Source organism: Pteronotus mesoamericanus, unplaced genomic scaffold, assembly GCF_021234165.1.
Source record: "Pteronotus mesoamericanus isolate MK-2021 breed Mesoamerican mustached bat unplaced genomic scaffold, CSHL_Meso_final scaffold_651, whole genome shotgun sequence".
In the NCBI taxonomy this organism is placed as follows: Eukaryota; Metazoa; Chordata; class Mammalia; order Chiroptera; family Mormoopidae; genus Pteronotus; species Pteronotus mesoamericanus.
This window is the reverse complement of record NW_026555325.1, coordinates 45,814,521-45,832,975: the sequence shown is the minus strand read 5'-3', so window position 1 is coordinate 45,832,975 and position 18,455 is coordinate 45,814,521. Positions and strand designations below refer to the sequence as shown.

Sequence of the window (18,455 nt, the reverse complement as noted above, 5' to 3'; positions counted from 1 at the left end):
GCTTATTTAGAAAACTATAAATATAAAAGACACCAGAAAAAAAGTCAAAATTCATATTATTTAACATTCTGTAAGTCCTAAAATTTTGAAGGGATGTAAAAAGATGGCCAGTTGAATTTTAAGACTATAGAACTATGAAAAATTCCTGGGTCAAGGTGATCCAAGTAGAACCATACTTTATGAAGACATACAACTTAAATATATTTTTAAAAGGAATGAACAAGTTCTGAATAACTACAGTCCCTTCTAAAAAAGAAATCTTAAAGTAAGGGGAAAAGATTCCAATTGTATAAACAAATGAATCTGGCTCAGGAAGAAAACTGGGCAACATATCCAAGATTCTGTCTATAAAAGTAATGATGACATATCCTTAATAGTAAAGGAAGTTCATTCTCAGAACTGATTTTAATAAAAGTTTATCTGTGCTCTTTTGTGGGTGCATAAGAAAGTTCCATGAGTTTGTTTACTCTCCAGTATTTCTCACTGACCAATTCCAAAGAAAAAGAGTCATTTAATTGCCCACTGCCTGTTGCTATGTAAATGGTATACTGCTTCTCATTGGCTGTTTCGTTCCATCTGGTTTAATTGTCTTTTGCTTTGAAAGTTTTCTAGACCTAACTTCACAGTCAGATACTTGGATAAGTGATCAACATTGGCATTACCTGCATCTTTTATGTACCCTTTCTGTACACTGTCATCTTTTTCATGTCCAATCAGGCCTGAATACTAACTCAATTACACTAGCAACATCCATTACTGGATCAATTGTCACTGTTGCATTCTTATTATCAAGCTCAAACCCAGAATCACCAGATGTTTTGGTCCATTTGTTACTAGGTCCTGCTTCCTGATGGCTGTATGTGGATACATTACTACAGTGAGAGGTGTCACCCTTGTCTTTGGCTCCGTTACCATTTTCAATCTGTTGTTTCTTGCCTTGTTGTAATCTGTTCATGGTCTGTATCTTTAGTTCTTCCTCAGTGCTGTGATTGAGTGCTTGCTGATTATTGGGCTTGTTGGTTCTGGATAATAGTCTCTCTTGAGGAGCTTCATACTCATCATGACTTGTATAAATTTTGCTAATGAGTGCATCAAAGTTTAGGTCTGGCCTCAGTGACCTTTTGGAAACTAGCTCTTTCTGACAGGTAGGACTTTCTTTACTGCCACTTCTGAATGCTGTGGTAACACAGTCTGCACAAAAATGAGTAAATAATTCTTTGTAGTCATGGTGTTTTTCAACATATCCAATCCATTCATTATTGCCTCCTGAGATATTCATTGCAATACATATAAACTAAGTTCCCTTGTCATCCTTAACAGTTGAATTTCATTTGTCTGTACAGCCTGAGACATTGTGGCTCCTGCCCTGGCCCAAGACTCTGCTGGCTGTGGCTGGAGCAAGAGTCAGGTACAAGTCAACATGGCCACCAGAGCCACTTAACAATATCCAGTTTAATTCTTGTTAATGATTTATATTGTGAAAACCCCAAGGATTCTGAAGTAGAATATAATATTTACACTGCAGCTGATAACTCATTATTTTAATATCCATGCCATGTTCTGTGTACTCTTTCAAGCTGAATTTTGTTTATATGATATCAAATCATGTAAATGGGAACAGAAAAATAAATTTAAGCATGATATAAGAAAGACTGAGCTGCGTCCATTCACAAATTTGGTCAATCTAAACATATGGCCATTTTTCTTAAACAGAATGAGGGAAAAGGATATATGTCTACATCTTTATTACAAACACTGTAAGCAGGGTGTCCAACTCATGGCTCATGGACTGCATACGGTTTTGGATGGCTATGAATGTGGCCCAATACAAATTGTAAATTTACTTAATACCTTTTTTTTTTTTTTTGGCTCATCAGTTTTTGTTAGTGTTTGTGTATTTAATGTGTGGCCCAGAGATGCCAAAAGGTTGGACACACCTGTTAGACAATAGCATTGGATAACTTGCTATATAGAAGAATATTTTATACAGAAATTCCACTGTATATGTTTGCATCAATTCTATATCTGATCAGTGTTCTTCTACTTTTATGTAAAACATCTTTTTAAGACTCAGGCAATCTAGAAATACTGCACATTTCCTTTCCCTGTGTGTGCATTTTAAGACTACCTGCATGCTCCCACCTTTTACTAACAATTTTGTCATTGAGCTTACCTTATTCATTTGCTCACATTTTATAGTACTTTGTTGGCCAATTTTAAAACACTAATGAGAACAAATGTGCCTTCTCCAAGCCCAATCCAGAACCAATGCTACTATAAAGCTATTGTTTGTAATGTTTACTGTGCTGTCAATATGATCAATAATCAATATTACCATATATTTCTAATCACTTCTTGCCTTTCTCTTTTGAAGCATCTGTATCAATAAATCCTTACTACTGTTGTTCTCTTAAACATTCTCAGCAGGTAATTTGGCAGTGACCTGATAAAGAAATTAGATACTAGAAGGAAACCTGGACATTATTTTTCTTTCCCCCTGTAAGATGAAGATATGGCACTTTTACAACAAGGCTCATCCTTGGAAGATTCCTTAGGAAGGGTGTATATGTATACCAGAATCACCATGGTAGCTCAAACAAAACACTAATTTTTATACCTGTGTTCTTTGCTCATTTTTTAAACTTTTGTTGGAATGTTCTTTCTCTTCATCTCAACTTAATCAACCTCCTTCATATTTCAAGATCTAGGCTTAATGACATTTTCTTCATAAATATTTTCTGAATCCTTTCACAAGCTAGAGTTAAAAGTTTTAACTGATCATTTTTAGCTTATTATGTGTGTGTGTGTGTGTATAATTATGTATTACTTGACATAATTTTTTCCTGACTGATTCCAAACCATCTAAGATTTAGTTCAGTCATCACTTCCTCTTTGGGGACATTCTCAATGTTCTTCCCCTTTTTCTTATGTCAGAAAGCCCTTCCTGAGCTCCCACAGCCTCCTGTGCCTACCTCCATCATGGTTTGATAACTGGGATCATAGGTGTTTAGCTGCCTGTCTTTTACTCCTAATAAAAATATGCTAGTAGATATTCTAGTAGCATATCTTAGTAGATAGTAAATTCATGGAAAACAGAGCTTTATTCTTAATATCTCTGTTTCTGGTGTTTAGCCCAGGACCTGAGATATTACAAGGCCTTAATAAATAATTAATAAAAAGAATAGATAATATTATAGTAAGTTATTTTACTTGATTCTGCACATAAATAGTAATTGTCTTTGAATTTCAATTTTGATCTCACTTTAATTCCAGAACCAAAAAGAAAGCTTAATATGTACCTGATATTTGATAAAGATTTCTTAAATTAAATCATTTATTATATCTATATCTCAAATTAATCTTGGCAACTCTATATGAAGTCAGCTGCAGGCAAAAGAAAATTAATGACTCTATCTCACCAATTGTTACCTATTTATTGCACAAATTAAAACTTTCTGTCGCTGAAGTCACATCTGTAAGAACTGGAAAGCAAATGAGAATATATTACATTATCTTCTTTGTATAGATCAAGATTTCTAAGATCAATTTCTCAACACAATATCAAAGTCATTAAATGTTACTTTTCTAAAGTTTAGGTAATTTTTTCTCTTTCCTGTTATACAGAACTTAGACAATTAAAAGGTGAATAAAGTAGAGACTTTATGGCAATTGAAATCAGAATCAACTGACATGTCTACATTCAAAGGGATAACTTAGTAGGACCAAGAGTTACATTTATGAAAGTTGGAGAGATACTATGTATGTCATAGGGTTTAATATTAGCATTTTGAGTAATTTTTGGGTCATTGTAGTTGACTTACATCTTCCTCAAGATACAGTTCCTCAAGAATTGTTTGTTGCAATAGATGGCTGTCTGATTGCCTAATTTTGTGGCTACCCACAAAAAACGACTTTAAGTCCTTTTATGAATAATAATCACATTCATGGTGAATAATCTATGAGAATATAGAAATTTCACAGTAATTACAAGCAGTAAATTCTTTTTTTTTAAAGATTTCATTTATTTATTTTTTTAGAAAGGTGAAGGGAAGGAGAAAGAGAGGGAGAGAAATATCAGTATGTAATTGTCTCCCATGCACTCCCTATTGGGGAGCTTGCCCACCGCCCAAGCATGTGCCCTGACGGGGAATTAAACTGGTGACTCTTTGGCTGGCAGGCCGGCCCTCAATCCACTGAGCCACACCAACCAGAGCACAAGCAGTAAATCCTTAATGCACCTTTCAAATATCTGAATAAAATACATATGGTAAAATAAAAAGTCCAACAATTAAAATATATAATTTATCTACAGATGCAGAATTAGAATTTGGAAACAATTGCTATAATAACAATGTAAAACAAAATAATCTAAAACATTATTTAGAATATATTCATGACTATATTTTTAATATATAAAAGTCCACTAATCCTGTTGGTTCATTATTTGGCCATAATTATAAGTTACTCTGAAAAAATAAGGGAAAGTAGAGATTATTTGATCTCATAGTTGTTAATCAAAACATGAGAAGATGAAGATTTTTAAAAATAATCCTGCCAAGACATTGTCCTCTCACTTCTGGTTCCCAGGAGTGAGAACCAGAACACATGTATACATGCGTACATCTGTTGTATGTCCCTGGTTTACATCCACTGGCAAGCCAACTTCTTCCTTTTACAGCCAGAGGAACTGAGTGCTAAAGAGAATAAATAATTTGACAAAATTAGAGATATTGATATTAAAAATTACAACACAGTTTAGTCACTTAGAATGGTGTTTAATTATTTTATTGAGAATATGAAATATGTGTGGGTGGTTTTAGATCCCCAGATCCTATTGAAAACACATACATTTCTTGACTATATAACTTCTGGAGGTGAGAATATTGGTATGCTCAGACGAATATGTATTAAATGCTAGATAAATATTCCAAAATTTGCTATAGTTATTTTTTTTCTAAGAGTGGGATATTTCCTTTACTTCCAATTTACATCTCATTGACTAGAAAGGCTATCTTTTAAAAAATGTAAAAAAATAAAAATATAATTGAGGTAAAATTTATATAATATAAAATTAACCATTATAGAGTGATCAATCCAGTGATATTTAGTACATTTATAATATTGTGCAGTCACCAACTATCTCCAATTCCAAAACATTTTCATCACCCCAACGAGGAAGCCCTTGCCCAGTAAGCAGTTGCTTCCCAGTTCCCAGTTCCCCCAGCTCCCAGAATCCAACCACCAGTCTGCATTCTGTCCCTATGGATTTACCTATTTTGGATATTTCATCTACATGAAATCATATAGAATGTCACCTTTTGCATCTGGCTTCTTTCAGTTAGTATAATATTTTTGAAGTATATTGATGTGGAAGAATCTGCTGATTTTGAGTACTGCTTTTCAATTTTGAGGGGTGTATACAAAAGGACTACTTTTTGGTAAATGACATAAGAACTAAATAAATTTTCACAGGTCTAAAATTAAAAATAAGGTCCCACTTGTTTATTCTTTCCTTTATGTACCTTGCTTTAGGAAACATATTGGTGAAAATATTGCTGTGTGGGATATCTGAGAGTTTCCTGTCAATGTTCTCCTCTGGGACTTTTATGGTGTTGCGACTTATATTTAAGTCTTTTATCCATCTTGAGTTTATTTTTGTGTATGGTGTCAGCTGATGATCCAATTTCAATTTTTTGCATGTAGCCGTCCAGCTCTCCCAACACCATTTGTTGAAGAGGCTATTATTACTCCACTTTATGCTTCTGTCCCCTTTGTCAAATATTAGTTGTCCATATAGACATGGGCTTATTTCTGGGCTTTCTATTCTGTTCCACTGGTCTATGGATCTGTTCTTGTGCCAATACCAGATTGTTTTGAGTATAGCGGCTTTGTAGTATAGTTTGATGTCCAGTATTGTGATCCCTCCTACTTTGTTTTTTTCTTCTCAAAATTGCTGTGGCTATTCAGGGTCATTTATGATGATTGGATCAAAAAATTATGGTACATTTACACAATGGAATACTACGCAGCAGAAAGAAAAAAAGAACTACTAAACTTCGCGACAGCATGGGTGGAACTAGAGAGCATTATGCTAAGTGAAATAAGCCAGAAGGAGAAAGACAAATACCGTATGATCTCACCTATAGGTGGAACCGCACCAACAATACAAAGATGCAAGGAAACTAAGACCAGCAACACTGAAAGGAAAAGAAACCAACAGAGACAAGAGGGAAAGAGGGAGGGGGTGGGCGGGGGAAAAGGAAGGGAAGGGGAAAGTCAAGGAACATATAGCAAGGTCTCATGGACAAAACCATAGGGGAGGGTTTGAGGGGGGGAGGGGGTAAAGGAAAGTGGTGGGGGAAGGCAGAGACAAATGTATTTGAAAAAAATAAAATAAAATTTAAAATAAGATATTAAAACAAATATTGAAGCAAAGATTAATCACGCAGCACATGTATAAGTGAATATACACAGTGAAATTTATTGCCTTCTATCTGAGTTCCTTTAGTTCTGTATGTTTTGATTCCTTTCTTTCATCTCACCTTCCTTCACCTTCTTCCATATACCTTCTCATTCTCATCCTTATGTGACTTCTTATCTCCTCTAAGAAAATAAATAAAGATAAAATAGTGAACGATTTATCTCTTTGGTCAGGGTAACTTTCAAATTTCATTTAGCCATTCAAGACACACCACCTATGATTTCATGAGACATGGTCTTGCTTATTTTAGCCAGACTTCTCACAAACCCCTCATGTGGATGGAAACATTTTGAATTTTGAATGCATTAAGATACTCATATGTTGTGTTTTATGGTCACTTTGTTAGACTAGCTAAATTTCATCTAAATGAGATAGGTATGAAATCATGGATCTCTCTTCCTTTAACAATCTTATATGATAGAAATAATTGGAATACGACATAGTTGACTTTTGTTCAACCTGTATTCTGGACTTCACTGTATTTGTGGAGACAATTGAAAACACTGAATGAACTTTGCACTAATTAAGAACCATAGAATAATATGGTCTCTGCAAAAAAATTTAAATGCTTATAAAAGTAATAATGCTTCAACTGTTCTGGGACCTGAACGCTGAAGGAAGACAGAGTAACTATCTTTATCTAAACAAAGTTTTATAGGAAACAAAATAAATACTACTCCACATTTGAGTGCACTGCTCCTTTTTATTAGAACTAGATGGTTATTTCTGAGATCTAAGTGTTCAATTCATTTTGCTCTTCTAACCTTAACTCACAGACCCTGTTAACAGCTAAAAGTTTTAATAATTATATGAAAAACATAACTTCATGAAAAGTCATCTTGCTTCAAGCTTTTTATCTCATTCACAAAACACAATATTTCGTTTCTGTTAAAAATATGTTCATGAATAAACTTTTATTTTATGTTAAATATATGTTCATGAATAAACATGAGTAAATTTTTCTACTTCATTATGTCCTTATGAAGTCATTCTCTTAGATTATAGAGAAGACAAATCATCATTACTTACATTAGATTTTCTTTGGAAGAAAGGAGGCTGGGACTTACTGTCACAGCAGTTTTACTTTCAGCTTTTATCAGTATTACTGCCTCTGCATAATTTCTTTGATGTGGTTTCTGTTTTAACTTGAAACTCAAAAAAGCAGGGAGGGTTGACTATTTTAAAGACTGTACCTCTAATTGTAAATGGATCCTTAAGAATAAGTATTTAAAATTAAAGTACTTACATTTTTCTAAACTTAATATTTAAATACATGTGCTAAGTACTAAATTATAATAAAGCATAATATGGCGATTATGTTATTTTTGTATATAACATATGTACACATTGCATAGGTGTACACATTTTTGTATATAATACATATGTATATAAATGAATTTAAAATATCTTGGTTTAAATATTTTCAAGTATTAAAATATACTAGTTAGAATCTTTTTTGTTTCAGCATTTTTCCCACACCATTTCAATTTTAGTCTGGTTTTTATTACAGAAAAAAGTCTCTTTCCCTGATGTTTCTAGCCTGCCCCTTATGATTAATGGTGCTCTCTTTAGTTGTGATATCACTGCAGTCTCAATTTCAAAGACATGGCACACATCATATACTTCTGCTTTTCTAATTACCAAAAGCCAAAATACACCAGGTAGTATTTAAATACACCTAAGGGGAGAATTCCTATTCGGTCAGAAAACAGGAAAAAGAGGCTTAATGCTGAATTTACCAGTTGGAGTTATAAAACCTCAAGTACATTTTATGATTACTGCACGTCTTAGGCCCAACTAGGTCTGACAGAACGCCATCCCAGCACACACTTCCTGTCTTAAGTCAACGTTGGACCAGGCCCCAGAAGCTCACAGTGTTACACTGACTCTTTCCAGACTTCAGTCAGAACTAAACCTCATCTTGCCAATGCATTCCTAACCTGATTCCTAGCTAAAGGTGTCTGGTTTGTTCAACCAATCTAAAATTTACTACTGAGAGTGAGACATAAGTTATTTGTCACCTCTGCCCCAACTACACATTTAGACATATGGTCTATATGCTGGGAGCATTCAGTTTCAGGCAACCTTTATTTTACCTAGTTCTGAAGAAACATTAGTTAAATATGAAATGTTTCTCTGGGGAAAAAATAGAAGTTTTCAAAAGTCTTTATAAAAATTCATGCCAAACTGGAACTTAGTCACTGGGAACCAAGGAGGACATTCCAACATTTAGGAAAATCCTCCACAGAAAATTAAAACTCCCCACAGAGTTTTGGGAAAATATGTTAGCCACTTATTTGCCATGGTAAGAGGATCTGAAAGTTAAGATCCTTAAAGAAACTAGTTAAAAAGTAAATACATAAGATGCTTAGTCAAGATAACCACAATTAGTCATCAAAATATTTTCCTGCCTGTGACACATCACCATGGTTTAAAATTGTCTTCTTTATAGATAGTTTTCTGGGCTTTTTCCTTTTTTTCATGAAACCCAATCTGAGAAGATTTTTGTAGCTTACTTGATTCATAGAGAGATTATCAAGTGTAAAGAAAGCCACCATAGCACTAGGAAGACTTCAGTACTCTGTTCAGTGCTAGGAACAATGTCTCAAAAAGAAAAACACATGCCATTCTTTTTTATTTTCTTTTTTATTAAACAACAACTTAAAGTCTTAACAATATAATTTCCTAATGTAGAGAAAAATGATGTAATTAGTGTTTTACTTCAAAACCTCCTTGCTCCCTGTAGTCTCCTTCTGTGCTCAGTAAAGAGGAAAACACTAGGAAAATTGCAAGACATTTGACTTATAAGAAAGAGAGAGAAGCCCCCTGTTTTCATAATAAAGACCTTCAACAGTAAAACTTTTGGGCACTAAATGCCCTCTAATTCAGAAGGTCTTCACCATAGATGCTGTTAGACATGGTGAAATTGAAAAGTGCTCCCTTGTTTTGGGTTAGCACTGCTTCTATCTTGTAGAAAATTCTCCACAACTTCACTGTAAGGGCTGCCAAGAGTTTCCTTAAGAACCTGTGGGAAACCATACCCATGACGAAAGGACTCCATTACTCTCCCTTTCAATATGTGTGGATTTCAGTAATTTTGAAACAAAGAATACAGTTATATTTTAATAAATTCGGTGGACTCAAAGCCTTTTGCTTACCGTTTTTGTTTTGCTTTATTTTTTTTAATTTGTTCTGCGGGGTAATGGAATTACCACATTTATAAAACAATAAATCTTGACCTGCTTTACCCAACTCAACAGGAACACTCTGATAACCTGCCAAAGTGCAAAGCTGCACAATGACCTCTGTGTGTCGTCCTTCCTCTATGACCAGCTGAAGGTAAACAGCATGGAGGGTGGGCAGTTACAGAGGTGATATTCAGTGTTAATGCTCTATTATTTATCTGTGTCTACTATGCTATTTTCATCTTCACCAATAGCACTTTTCCCATTAAAGTGTTGATTCTTTCCCTATTTTCTAGTCAAGTCACCAACCCTAATCTAAATATCAACAGACCTAAGACCAGTTGTTTAGAATAATTATTGAGTGGCTCTTTGATTATATTTCAATATGAATGGGAAAAGTAAAAATGAGGACAGTCAGGCTGCATTATTTTTAAAAATCTCATTAAACATTTATTCAGGAGAGAGAAGATGGCGCCCATGTAAGTGGAAGCCAAGTCCACTTGCTCACGCACCCAACTCAGACAGCTGATCTTCTGAAAAAATAAAGTGAATAGGCAACGGAGTCTTAGCTGATGTGAAGTTTGGAAGCCAAAAGAGTACAGAAGATGCTTTAAAATGGGTGGTAAGGAGGTTTTATTGGTGGATGGGGAAACCCCCGCTAGCATAGCATCAGCAGCTGACACAAGCAGCTGCAGTACCCACAACCTCGAGAGCCTGGTCAGATACAGCAGCTTAGCGGCTTCCTTCCCTCCCGGGATGGGGAATCCCTAGAACCGTGCTAGGAGTGACTTGGTTACACAAAGTTGTCAGGGAGAACCAGACTACACACACACAGAGCTAGTGACACACCCAAAGCTGCAGTAGCAAGAGCCAACGGGGAGAGCACCAGAGAGTGAGAGAGAAACTGCACCTGGATCTGGTGGAGGAGGAGGAGGGCCGTGGCTAGCCATGACTATGATAGGCTCTTGACTTTTGGGAGAGGTGGAGTGTACAGAAAACTGGACAGTGATTCAGCGCTGCCGTGGGAGCACCCAGAAAAACTTTTTTAAAAGGGGACCTGAGTGCGCTGGGCAGGGACCCTACATGTGCAGCTGCCCTGCCAACAAAGAAAAAGGACTGAGTGCTTGATTTGCTCCCACTCAGTATAGCAGGGCAAATTGATCAAAAAGGTACAAAACGAAGTGATTTCTTGGTCCCAGCCCCGCACAGCTACACAAGGTGGAGAGTGTGGGCGGCTCTGTGCGGTGAGGGCACGGGCTGGGAACTATGTACCTGAGATTATTTAAAGTCAGACTGAGCCCCTTTCCTTGGTAGAACCTCCGGGAAGGGAAGGTTTCGCCCAGCCCCCGCCTCCTGCGGGCCGCTGGGTGGGGAGTGGGAAGGAAGATCTTCAAAGCCAGATGGGCGGGCTTAACAACCCTGCAGGGGGCATTCCCCACAAGAAAAAGAGGGCTGGAGGAATTCCTAAAAAGACCTAGTTTGAACTCCTTACGGGGAGACAAAGTACACTGGGTTCTAGGACCCTATTTCACCGAGGCCATCAAAGTAGGGAGTTCAGGAGGTGGTGCAGCAAGGGAGAGTCAGGGCTCCACCCAGCCTCGGTTCACACACTGAGCTGCCATCTACACCCAGCAGGACAGAGCCAACACCCTTACACAGATTGCTTTCCCCCACCCTCATGAAATGGACAGCTATTTAATCAGAAACTGTACATTATTGGAAATAAGCTGGGACTGATTAAGATGGGAGATGTAGGGACAGGGGAGACACACCCACAATTTTCCCAGAAGACTGAACAGTGCTTCCCATGGGAGGCACAGAGGCCCCCCCCCTCTCAGTCGCAACAAAAACCCCCTCTAGAAGCAGGTGAAGGAGATACAGGCAGTGTTGCAAGAAGTTGGACAACACACCCTGGACCTTAAGTTGATTAAAAAACCCGAGATGGATCCAAAAAGAATTCAGAAGGCAAATGCCAACAGCTGAGATGAATCATGTCACTCTTCCTTAGAATTTGGGTGTTTTTTCCTTTCTTTCTTCATTTTTCCTTTCACATAGCCTTTTAATATTTCTTCTTTTGCTTCAATTATATTCTAACTAACTCACTACTGTTGGTTTTTTATTCTTTATTCTTTTTATTCAGATTATATATTTTTTCATATTCTTGTTATTTCAAATCCCACATTGCACCCTTCTCTGGTCTTACTCCATTTTGCCTTCTTCCTGGCCTTTCTTATTGTTGTTGTAAATCTTATTTTCCCCCATGCTATGCCACATCCCCATTCCTTACTCTTACTATTTCTCCTTTCATCTATCTTCACAAAAACATTCTCCCTTCAAGTCAGCCCACATGCTTTTTCCCTCTCTTACAATAGTCTTATTCCCTTTCTATCTTTATAAATTGTAGCCAGTTGGATGAGGATATCACAGTTATAGCTGTTCTTCTCCAACACATATAAGACATAGTGGGAGTTGTGCCTACCAGTCAGCCAGCTGTAGGGAAGAATCCACAAACAAATGTGCTACCACCAAGCAAAGCCCAAGTACAACAAGAGGGCCCACACAAACTGAATAAAGAACCCAGATCAGGAGATCAGAGACTGCACCACTGAGTCCACAGAACTCCAACCACTAAAGTCCACCCCATGAAGACATGCAGGCTAAGCAGAGCACCCTGAGATACAGAAACAAACAAAAAGAATCACTCAAAATGGGGAGACAAAGAAAGAACCACCAATTGAAAGGTATGGAGGAATCCTCAGAAAAAGAGCTAAATGAAATTGAGGTGAGCAATCAGTTGGACATAGAATTAAAAAAATAAGTTATAAGGATGCTCAAGAAACTCAGTGGCAACTACAAGGAACTGAATGGATACTACAGCAGCATGAAAATGGAACTAGAAACTATGAACAAGAACCAGGAAGAAATGAAGAATATGATATCTGAAATGAAAAGTACACTAGAAGAAATTAAAAGCAGGGTAGATTAAGCAGAGGCCTGAATCAGCAATCTGGAAGACAAACTAAAAATAAATACACAGGCAGAGCAACAAAATGAAAAAAGACTAAAAAAAATGAGGAGAGTTTAACGGAATTTCAGGACAACCTGAAACATAACAACATTTGCATAATGGGAATATCAAAAGGAGAAGAAAAGGAGCAAGAGATAAACCACCTTTTGAAAAATAATAACAGAAAACTTCCTTAACTTGGTGAGGGGAAAAATCACACAAGTTCAGGAAGCACAGAGGATCCCAGTAAAGATGAACCCAAAGAGGCCTGCTCCAACATACATCATAATTAAAATACTAAATATTAAAGACAAAGAGAGAATCTTAAGGCAGCAAGGGAGAAACAGCAAGTAACATACAAGGGAGCTCCAATAAAGCTATCAGTGGATTTCATGACCAAAACCGTACAAACCAGAAGGGATTGGCATGAAATATTCAAGAAAATGAAAAAAAAGAAAAAGGATCTGCAACCAAGACTACTCTATCCAGTAAGGCTCTCATTTAAGATGGATGGTGAAATAAAGAGGTTCCCAGACAAAATAAGGCTAAAAGAGTATGTCTCCAACAAGCCACCACTGTAAGGAATGCTAATGTGACCGCTATAAAAAGAAGAAGAAAGAGAGAGACAGGAAGAGAGGGAGAGAGAAAGAGAGTAAGAGAAGGAGAAATAGAGGTATGGAAAAAATGGCAATGGATAAGTACTTAACAATAATAACCTTAAATGTAAATGGATTAAATGCTCTAATCAAAAGACATAAGGTGGCTGAATGGATAAGAAAACATGACCTGCGTATATGCTGTTTACAAGAGACTCAACTCAAAAAGAAAGAACTACACAACCTGAAAATGAAGGGATAGAAAAAAAAATATTCCAAGCAATAGTCACAGAAAATAACTAAGGAAGCAATACTTATATCAGAAAAAAATAGATTTCAAAACACAGGCCATAACATTGAAAACATATATGCACCCAACTTAGAGCACCCAAATAAATAAGGAAAATCTTGGATGGCTTCAAGACAGATATAGAGAACAACACACTTATATTAAGGGATTTTAACACCCCACTGTCAACAATGGATAGATACTCCAAACAAAGAATCAGTAAGAGTATTGTGGCACTGAATGATGCTATAGATCAAATGGACTTAATCAATGTATACAGAACTTTTCACCCCAAAGAAGAAAAATACAGATTTTTTTCAAATGCACAAGACATTTTCAAATACTGGCCACACCATAGGCCACAAAACAAGCCTCAACAAACTAAAAAACACTGAAATCATAAAAAGCATTTTCTCGGATCACAATGGCTTCAATGGCTTGAAAATAGAAACCAATCTCAAGGAAAAAACTCAAAAACATTTAAAATCATGGAGACTGAATAACATGCTATTAAGTAATGAGTGGATTAACAATGACATCAAGAAAGAAATCAAAAAGTTTCTGGAAACAAATGAAAATGAACACACAACATCCCAAAACCTATGGAACACAGCAAAGGCAGTCCTGAGAGGGAAGTTCATAGCAATACAGGCAAACCTGAAAAAGATAGAAACATTTCAAATAAACAGCCTAACCCTACATCTACAGGAGCTAGAGGAACGACAACAAACAAAGCCCAGAGAGAGTAGAAAGAAAGGAATAATCAGGATCAGAGCAGAATTAAATGACATGGAGATGAAAAGAACAATTCAAAGGATCAATAAATCCAGGAGCTGGTTCTTTAAAAAGATAAATGAAATCAACAAGCCTTTCATCAGACTCATCAAGAAAGAGAGAGAGAGGACCCAAATAAATCAAATCAGAAATGAAAAAAAGGAGAAATTACAACCCATGCCCAGAAATACAAAGGTTTGTAAGAAATTATTACGAACAACAATATGCCAAGAAACTTGACAACCTGGGTGAAATGGACAAATTTCTAGAAACATAATCTTCCAAAAATGAATCAAGAAGCAGCAGAAAGCCTAAACAAAGTAATAACAGCTGGTGAAATTGAAGCAGTAATCAAAAAACTCTCAGCACACAAAAGCCCTGGGCTGGTTGGCTTCACAGGTGAATTTTACCAAATATTTAGGGAAGAGCTAATGCCTATCCTGCTCAAACTACTCCAAAAAATTTAGGAAGAAGGAAGACTCTGAAATTGTTCTTGTGAGGCCAGTTTAATCCTAATTCCAAAACCAGGTAAAGACACAAGAAAGAAAGAAAACTACAGGCCCATATCTCTGATGAACTTAGATGTTAAAATCCTCAACAAAATATTGGCAAGAAGAATCCAGAAATACATTAAAAAGATCATACCATGATCAAGTGGGATTCATCTCAGAGATATAAGTATGGAATAATATTCACAAATCAATAAATGTAATACATCACATAAATAAAATGAAAGACAAAAATCACATGATCATATCAACAGATACTGAAAAAGCATTTGATAAAGTACAGCACCCATTTCTGATCAAAACACTCAGAAAAATGGAAGTAGAGGGAGCATATCTCAAAATAATAAAAGCAAAAGCCATATATGAGAGCTATAGCAAACATCATACTCAATGGGCAAAAACTAAAAACTTTTCCCCTAAGATCAGGAACAAGACAAGGGTGTTTGCTTTCACCACTTCTATTCAACATAGTATTGGAAGTCCTAGCCACAGAAATCACACAAGAAAAAGAAATAAAAGGCATCCAAATTGGAAAGGAGGAAGTAAAACTGTCATTGTTTGCAGAGGACATGATAGTATACGTAGAAAACCCCATAGACTTCTCCAAATAACTACTTGACCTAATAAATGATTTTAGCAAAACAGTGGAATACAATCAATATTCAGAAATCAAAAACATTTTTGTATATCAACAATGAAATATCAGAAACAGAAACTAGGGGGGAAATCTCATTTACTATAGCAACAAGAAAAATAAAGTACCTAGAAATAAACTTAACCATGGAAGTCAAAGACCTGTACTGAGAAAACTACAGAACACTGAAGAAAGAAATTAAGGAACACAGCATATGGAAGCATATACCGTGCTCATGGATTGGAAGAATTAATATCATCAGAATGTCCATACTACCCAAAACAATCTATAGATTCAATGCAATGCGTATTAAAATATCAATGACATATTTCACAGATATAGAACAAATATTTCAAAAATTTATATGGAACCATAAATGACCCTGAATAGACTCAGCAATTCTGAGAAAGAAAAACAAAAAAGGATCACAATACTGCATACCAAATTATATTACAAGGTCACTGTAATCAAAACAGTCTGATACTGGCATAAGAACAGACACATGGATCAGTGGAACAGAGTAGAGAGCCCAGAAATAGGTTCATGTCTAAGGCCAATTAATATTTGACAAAGGGAGCAAGAACATAAAATGGAATAAAGATACCATAAATAAAGATCATACCATGATTGAATAACCTCTTCAATAAATGGTGCTGAGAGATCTGGAAAGGTACATGCAAAAAAGTGAAACTAGACCACCAACTTACACCATACACCAAAATAAACTCAAAATGGATATAAGACTTAAATATAAGTCATGACACCATAAAAGTCCTAGAGGAGAACATAGGCAGGAAAAATACCATGTATCCCAAGCAGCAATATTTTTCCCAATATATCTCCTCAGGCAGTGATATAAAGAAAAGCATAAACAAATGGGATTACATCAAATTAAAAAGCTTCTGCATGGCTAAAGAAAACATCAGCAAAATGAAAAGAGAACCAATCTTGCGGGAAAACATATTTGCTAATGATACCTTGGGCAAGGTTTTGATCTCCAAAATATATCAAGAATTCATACAACTCAATACTAAGAAGACAAACAATCTAGTTAAAAAATGGGCAAAGGACCCGAACGGTCACTTCTCAAGAGGACATACAGAAGGCACATAGACATATGAAAGATGCTCAACATCTCTGACCATCAGAAAGATGCCAATTAAAACTGCAATGAGATACCACCTCACACCAGTCTGAATGGCCATTATTAACAAATCAACAAACAACAAGTGCTGGCAAGGATGTGGAGAAAAGGGAACCCTAGTGCACTGTTGGTGGGAATGCAGACTTATGCAGTCACTGTGGAAAAACAGTATGGAATTTCCTCAAAAAACTAAAAATGAAACAGCCTCTTGATCCAGTGATTCCACTGCTGGGATTATACCTTAAGAATCCCAAAACACCAATTCGAAAGAACCAATACACCCCTGTGTTCATAGCAGCATTATTTCCAATATCCAAGAGCTGGAAACAGTCTAAGTGCCCATCAGAGAATGAGTGGATAAACTGTGGTACATTTACACAATGAAAGACGAAAGAAAGAAGAAACTCCTACCCTTCATGATAGCATGAATGGAACTGGAGAGTAATATGCTAAGTGAAATAAACCAGACAGTGAAAGACAAATACCATGTGATCTCTCCTATAAGAGGAACCTAATGAACAGAACAAGCAAGTTTGTATACACCATAAATAATAATTTCTACCATCTCATATTCTAGATTTATTTTTGTATGTACTATAGTCTTCTTCCTTTGGTAGCAAAGTTTATAATAATTCTGTAAATAGAAAATACTTTTTAAAACTATTAAAGTTACACTATGATGGATAGAAATCCACCTGAACCAAATTTAAAATGACTTGGAGATTTTACTTGAAATACTTGGGAAAAGGTGACATAGATACATGAAATTTAAGATGAAGAAAATAATTCTACCAGGTTGTTTCCATAGTACTTTGCTTTCAACCTTAGATCCCCTTTTATAGATAGATAAATGGGAGATCACAGTCTGTTTCTGGGTTAGATTAATGTATTTTGAGAGCCTGGCTAGATAAAGGAACAGAATTAAAGGTGATTCAGGAGCAAACCAAGTTCAAACATTTTCTTCCAACCAGATCACCAATTTTAAAATAGGCATAACCATGCCCTGCCTGGTGTGGCTCAGTGGATTGAGTCCCAACTTTCAAACTGAAAGGTCACCAGTTAGATTCCCAGTCAGGGCAGATCCCTGAGTTGCAGGTCAGGTCCCCAGTGCGGGGCATGCAAGAGGCAACTGATGGATGTATCTCTCACACATCAATGTTTCTCTCCTCTCTTTTTCCCTTGCTTTCCCTCTCTCTAAAAATAGATAAATAAAATCTTTTTAAAAAGGCATAAGCAGAGAATATGATACAATAGGAGCAAATGAGAGAAACAGAATGAATGGCCTGAAAATTATCCACAATTATTATTAATGTGGCATCTATAGCTCAATGGCATTAATGAGTTAAAAGCACAATCAGTTAGGATATTGTGCAGCACAATTACACATAAAAGCTCATTTAACTTTCACATATTTAATGTGGGTTTTGAGTACTACCATCAGACCCTCTAACATTACAGACCAGAGTATTAAATTTGCTCTTATCACCATATCCTCCAAGGAGATTTATATGTATATTCCAGTCTTAGCATCACTAGCTCTTGTTTCTAAGAGGTATGCATATTTTAATAGTGAACCTAGGTCTTGTGATTGCACCTTACTTCCAAGGGGAGCTTGGAAAACAAGTAGGCACTTTTAGGTTTTATAATGAGAAGAGTATTCATCAACAAGGCTCATTAGATGGAAAATTCACCAAAATACCTGAAGAGGAGTTAGGATATTGACCAGGAAAAAAAAGGCAAATGTCTAGTAAAACTCATATGGTAAAAATAAAATCCATCCTCATCACTGCAAGCCCGTGAATCTAGGGCTGAAGTAGGGGTTAAGGGGTGCGTCAA

General features: G+C 36.1%; 1 pseudogene; it reads right to left on the bottom strand.

Moving 5' to 3' along the window:
• Positions 1-416: 416 nt before the first annotated feature.
• Positions 417-1,353, bottom strand: LOC129061682 (E3 ubiquitin-protein ligase RING2-like; annotated as a pseudogene).
• Positions 1,354-18,455: the final 17,102 nt, after the last annotated feature.